This window comes from Magnolia sinica, chromosome 2 (assembly GCF_029962835.1).
Source record: "Magnolia sinica isolate HGM2019 chromosome 2, MsV1, whole genome shotgun sequence".
In the NCBI taxonomy this organism is placed as follows: domain Eukaryota; kingdom Viridiplantae; phylum Streptophyta; class Magnoliopsida; order Magnoliales; family Magnoliaceae; genus Magnolia; species Magnolia sinica.
In genome coordinates, this window is record NC_080574.1 from 56,041,836 (window position 1) to 56,047,745 (window position 5,910).

A 5,910-nucleotide genomic window follows, 5' to 3' on the forward strand; every position below is an offset into this window, starting at 1 on the left:
CTCATATGGATTTTCATTGAAAGAGGAAAGATGAGACTTTTAATGGGTTCATTTAATGGGTTCGTATCTAGGTCTCTTGCTGATATAGACTTGCTGATTTTTTAAGAGTCTGGAATTGAGAAATCCGGGGTTGGCTCTTGAAGTATCATTCTCCTCATCTTTTTTGTGTTTCTTTTACTTCTTCAGTTTTGGAGGTATCTAGCCAAATCATTTCTTTATTTCTTTCTTGATTTTTTTTAATGTTTTGAAGATTTTGGGAGTTCCTTATAGGAGGGGGTTTCTTGCTTTATTTGTTTTGATCTCATATTGATTTTCATTGAAAGAGGAAAGATGAGACTTTTAATGGGTTCATTTATAATTATTGGTTACGAGAGATTCAACCTTGATCATAATTGTTGCAGAGCAACTGAATGAGGGGCAGATCGATCGAGATCCCTGCCACGCCTCCTCTCATCCTCCCAAAAAGCTCCAGCACGAAACATGAATATTGGTTTTGGCAGTGACTATCGGGCCGGTGCTACATTCTACATTCATGGCGGAACCATTCGAAAAACGGCAAAAAGAAAGAGGTTGGAACTTCCTTATTCTCCGGCCTGGGCTTGTCTATTCGTTGTACCATCTACATGTATATTGGGTGTCTTTGTTTGTTGGCAGCAATGTGTTATACAGTCTTGAAGGGATTCCCTACAAATCTATGCTTGTGATATGCTTCTATTGAGTTTTCTTGGTGAGTTTTATCTGATGGCTTAGGGCCTGTTGCATGTAAATACAACAGAAAGACAAAAAAAAAAAAGGAAAGTGATAATTTACAACTTCTTTTGATATTTTCCAAACTCTGCTTCAATTCATTGAATTCCGTTCAGAAATTGTCTGAATAATTTTATACCTAATAGTCTTCAATCCACCAATTTATTCTTGATTTGTGTTTGATTAGGCATTTTTTGGTACTTTCAACATGTCAAGTTGATGTTGCTGCACAGACAACTTTTTTACCAATGAACTGCCTTTTTTTAATGATTACAACAAATGGCCTGCTATACCATCAAATAAAACATCCATAACAAAAAGAAATAGATATTTGGTATCATCCATTTTATTTTTTAGATTTTCATTAATAATTTATTTATTAAAACTGCCATGATAGGCAGTTGATAGCATACCGTATTATCCAATAGTTACCCAATTGGCCGATCCATCGGCCGACACAATTTGGTATAATACCTTGGTTATATCCATCAATGAGCACATATTTGTATCCTTTAATTTTGTTGGTGTTTAATATCACTATATTTTTGTGTTGTGGTTATCTTCATGTCTTTGGTTTTCAAGTTGGTTGTGGACTATTGCCAGTTGTAAAAGCCTTATCCCAACCTAATGACAACTTCCTTACTATGTAAGGGTTAGTTTCCAAGGGACCTCTTGCTAGAGTTGGTCTTTCTAAATCTTTCATCATTTAGATTTGATTTCTTGATGGTATTCAAAATTGTCTGCTCTAGCAATTACTAGCTTTGGTTCTTTCATGGAATCGGGTGGAGTAGGCCATTGTAATCATGTTAGATTTTTCTTTCATGGTTCAATGTAATGTTTGACTTTTAATTTCCTTCATTTTGAAATATCCCTCGCATCAATTTGTTCATCTTGGATTGTTTGATATAAACTTGCAGAGTTAAGTAGGAGCTTTAAACTAAGAAGGTTGGTGTCACTTTCCTCAAAAGTGAAGTAGTTTTTAATATTTATGTTTATTTTTTATATTTCATGCCAAGTTATATATATGCCTTTTTTACTTGCACTAAACTGGGTCTTCTAGAAAATGTGTTTCTTTTTCAAGACTAGATCCACATCATATGTTGTTGATGTTTTAGTAAGAATGTGGTAGGGATTTCATTGAAGCAATTAGTCAATGGGGGCAATTTTGGAACTCTCATCTGTGGTTTTGCAACCCAACTATATAGGTTTTCTTATTCTTTTCTTGATATCTCTAAGATGCTAATACCATCTCTGCGGTCTGATTATTTTATTTGGGCATAGTTCTATACGAGTATCATGTTGTCTCTTCTTTTTCAAGACTGGATCCAAACATTATCATCTCTTTTTTTTTTTCTTTTTCTTTTTTTTTTTTTTCTTTTTCTGTAAAGGTATACACACAAGGTATGGTAGGTTAATATAAAAGGTTGTCAAACATATATGCTTTTGTTGTACATCTAAAATTAGGTATGTTGAACTTCTCAAGGGTGGAATGACTCCGATCTTAAGTCATGATGATTTGGTACATGGATGTGAAATCCATGCTCTGTCCATAAGATGGGTCCAACTGTGAAGATTGCCTTGGCTAATTTGTTGGCAAGATTTTATGAAAGAAATGGAAAACTTATGTAGGTGGCTATTGTGTTTCTGACTTTCTGTTACTATTTTATTATGTTTAGTGGGTCTATTTTTATCTTAGGGTTGTTGGATCTCAAGGTTGCAAAACTATTTCAACTCACCAATGAGTGCAAGATCTTGGCAACATGGTTTATTGCTTGCTAAAAGGGGGTTCCATTACTGAGTTTCTATTCTTTGATAGTCGTTTATATGGCCACATTTTCTAGAAACCTAATGTGTGTTTGGATTTTAGGTTGGTGACGGATTCGTCAATCATGTGGTAAGTTCGTTGTACATACAAAAGATCATTAAAAATCCACTGAGATGGGCCACCCCACTAGGAACAATCTAGAATTGCACCGAATCCAACACATGAAGGTGATATTGAGGTTCCATTTTGTAGAGAGGGTTGAGATGAGGTGATGTGCCCGATCAACGATCACAATTGCCCATTTTTTAAACGTGTTTGAGAGGGTTTAGGCTTTGAATTTGGGTTGTCTTCGAATAATTCAAACTATTTATACGTTTTTCTTATATGGTAGATAGATAACCAAAAAAATCTTTACATATGATTGATACATTCAATCGAAGAGATTTTTGGGTCATCCCGCATTCGGGATGTCAATGGGTGGGTCTGGGTACTTGATGGACCTGGCATAACTTTAAGGGGTCCAGGACCCATAGATAAATTTGAACAGGCCATATATTTCCTTTCCTTTTCTTTGAAAATTTTAGGTACTGTCATTAACGATAAGAGTTGGGCTTTTGGCATGGCTTTATCCTTGGGCAGGTATTCTAAGCTTTGATTGGATGAATATATTAGCAAACTGAAGAATATATCAATGGTCAACTGAAAAATAAACATGGTGGTACTTTCATCCGAGTAAATAATGGTAACATAGGTCCATTTTTACTAATAAATGAGATTTTTTCTTTTGATTGATAAGGGATGGGGACCAAGGTTTGATGCCCGATCAATGATCACAATTGCCTATTTTTTTAAACATGTTCGAGAGTTTAGGCTTTGAATTTGGGTTGTCTTCGAATAATTCAAACTATTTATATGATGTTTCTTATATGGTAGATAGATAACCAATAAAATCTTTACATATCGTTGATACATTCAATTGAAGAGATTTTTGGGTCATCCCGCATTCGGGATGTCAATGGGTACCCGGACCCGTGGGTCCAGGTACTTGATGGACAGGCCATATATTTCCTTTCATTTTCTTTGAAAATTTTGAGTAGGGTCCGGGTACTTGATGGAACTGGCATAACTTTAAGGGGTCCAGGTCCTATAGATAAATTTGAACAGGCCATATATTTCCTTTCATTTTCTTTGAAAATTTTAGGTACTATCATTAACGATAAGAGTTGGGCTTTTGGCATGGCTTTATCCTTGGGCAGGTATTCTAAGCTCGATTGGATGGATATATTAGCAAACTGAAGAATAAATCAATGGTCAACTGAAAAATAAACATGGTGGTACTTTCATCCGAGGAAATAATGGTCACATAGGTCCATTTTTTCTAATAAATGTGATTGTGTTTTTACTTTTGATTGATGAGGGATGGGGACCAAGGATTAATGATGACTTGCCCAAGTTGCCTGTGACTCATTCAAGTCTCAATTGGAATCATGACCAAATGATTCAGTTGGAATTGTTGAGTCAAAACACAATGATGAGGGCATCTACTTTCTTTATTGGTGCAGTTCTCTATTTATCAGTACATGCCAAGTAACCAAACATGTGTTACCAGTATTATGTGCTTAACTCTTTTTTTTCTTTTTTTTTTTTTTCTAGTGTGGCACTGCCGAAGAACATAAAGAGGCGAGGTATGGAATAATCCATGAAGATAAGGAAACCATTTCCTTTGAACTTTGCTTACTAGTTATCTTGCATTATGCAATGAAAAGGCCAAATTGACATGTCGGTTTTGAGTTCCGACTTGAATAGGCTTGGGCCTATAAGGACTCACTGACGAGCTTAGGCTAGATTTAGCCTAGGTCGGCCTGGCCTATGGGTCAACTGACTCAAACCGCTTTTGAGGAGGGTTCAAACCAAGCTAATTGAGTGGCGGGTCGGGTTCAAGCTAGACATATGGCGTTTTAAGAAAATGGGTCAAACTTGGCTTGAACCCTATCCGTCCACATAGGTTAAAGGGCTGGGCAAGATGACTTGGCTTGACCAACCCAAAACTCAAAATAAAATAAAGAAGAAGTATGGACAAATCCTTTGTCTAGACTCAAGCCCAAACTGATTTTTTAACGGGTCCAATTTATTGAACCTGAACTTGTTAAAATCTGGTCAGGTTCACTGGGTACGCTTGACTTTGGGTACCCATTGATAACACTACCCTTGCCTTCATTTTTGAAGACCTAGACCAAGACTGATTGAGTTCGGGTACCCATTATTAAGTACCCGTCGGGTCTTTAAATCTAGTTTTCGAGTTGGGTTCAGGGAAAATAAGACATGGATTAGATCACGCATACACATCCCACTTTGATATGCGGTCTCTTCATCATTTAATTAATTATACTATTAAAACTAAGTATACCCAACATAGACCCGACCTGAGCAGACTTTAACTCATGGACCTGGCCCAAACTCAAGTAGACAAGTTCTTAATTGGGTTCAAAAGGTGAGACTTGAACCCGAGTTGATTTCTTTATGGGTCCAAAAGATGGGACTTGGACCCATTAAAATCGGGGGCTGGGCTCATTGGGTATCTATTGGTACAGGTCCCCATTGACAGCTATATTTATTATAGACATATTAGGAATTGTTTTAATATTTGAATTAATAGATTTTTGGAAGTTAATCAAAAGATAAGATTCATAATCCCATAGATGCTGAAAATATCATTTGAGAGGATTTAATCACGTTTGTTGAGAGGATTTTGCAAATCCGACACATATGTGAAGCCTAGCCACATAAATCTAAGTATATGTACCTATTTAAAACATATATTTGGCATCGATATCAGGATGATTCTGTTATCGGTGGCTCAAAATTTACTAGCATGATGGTTAGAATAATGCGTTTTTTGGGATTGATCCATGGATGATGCAGCCTATCACTTGGACCATTAGATTGACTTGAGAGTTATAACAAGTTGTGGCCTTCCATGATGTCCGTGTGACATCCACTCATACCGGTTTCTCTAGCTCATGTTAGGATGTAATCCCAAAAATGAAGCAGATCCAAACATTAGGTGGGCCACGCCTAAGAAGTCATGGGGATTGGGCTCTCGGGGACCACAGAAGTTTTGAATCAGGTTGATATTTGTGTCTTCCCTTCAGCATGGTAGGAAACTAGGAATCACCTGTAATGAGTTTGACCAGTATGAACATCATGGTGGGCCCAATAACATTTAAATTGTGGGCGTTCAATCCCTGTTATTTCTTGTGGTGTGGGCTCTCGGGGACCACAGAAGTTTTGAATCAGGTTGATATTTGTGTCTTCCCTTCAGCATGGTAGGAAACTAGGAATCACCTGTAATGAGTTTGACCAGTATGAACATCATGGTGGGCCCAATAACATTTAAA

At 36.8% G+C, this 5,910-nt stretch overlaps 1 long non-coding RNA gene across 2 annotated transcripts; it reads left to right on the forward strand.

Moving 5' to 3' along the window:
• Nucleotides 1–2,585: 2,585 nt before the first annotated feature.
• Nucleotides 2,586–4,974, forward strand: LOC131237129 (uncharacterized). 2 transcript variants are annotated; one of them, XR_009167053.1, is made up of 3 exons: nucleotides 2,586–2,739; nucleotides 3,769–3,971; nucleotides 4,166–4,974. It is a non-coding gene; the product is annotated as an uncharacterized LOC131237129 (long non-coding RNA). The 2 variants fall into 2 exon arrangements; XR_009167054.1 differs by lacking the exon at nucleotides 2,586–2,739 and adding an exon at nucleotides 3,173–3,254.
• Nucleotides 4,975–5,910: the final 936 nt, after the last annotated feature.